The following is a 528-nucleotide window of genomic DNA, read 5'->3' as shown; positions in this document are numbered from 1 at the left end:
GGGCCCGGGAGGGGCGGAAGGAGGGCCGGCCCGCAGCCCCCTCCCCCGCCTCCCTTAAAGGGAACGCCCCCTCCCCCAGTCCCGGCCTGGGAAGGAAGGAGAGGACTTGGGGCAGATCTAGGAAGGACTTCCCAGTTGGGCGAAGGAAGGGACCCTCCAGTTGCCTGAGTTACATCCATTCTTGGGGCGGGGTGGGGGAGCAGAGCTCCGAGACAAGACAATCCCTGAGCCCAGGGAGGCCGAGGGGGACGGCAAGAATAGGAGCTGGCCGCATGTGGGCATCCAGTGTGCGCTCCCTTTCGTACTCCATGCCTGCATGGTGTGTGTGTGTGTGTGTGTGTGTGTGTGTGTGTGTAGGAGACAGCTCCCAGGGTGAGTCCATTCTACAGGCGGAAGTTGAGGCCCAGAGATTAGTAGCGATCGCCAAGCAAGTACAGGGCTGAGACCAAACCCTTCCTCGTACCCCCTTGGCTCCCAGGCGGACAACCTCAGAAGGGGTGGGGGTTGAGGTCTGGAACTCCTCTGAGG

The sequence above is a fragment of the Chlorocebus sabaeus genome, chromosome 6, assembly GCF_047675955.1.
Source record: "Chlorocebus sabaeus isolate Y175 chromosome 6, mChlSab1.0.hap1, whole genome shotgun sequence".
Classification (NCBI taxonomy): Eukaryota; Metazoa; Chordata; class Mammalia; order Primates; family Cercopithecidae; genus Chlorocebus; species Chlorocebus sabaeus.
Note: the sequence above shows the minus strand (reverse complement) of the source record.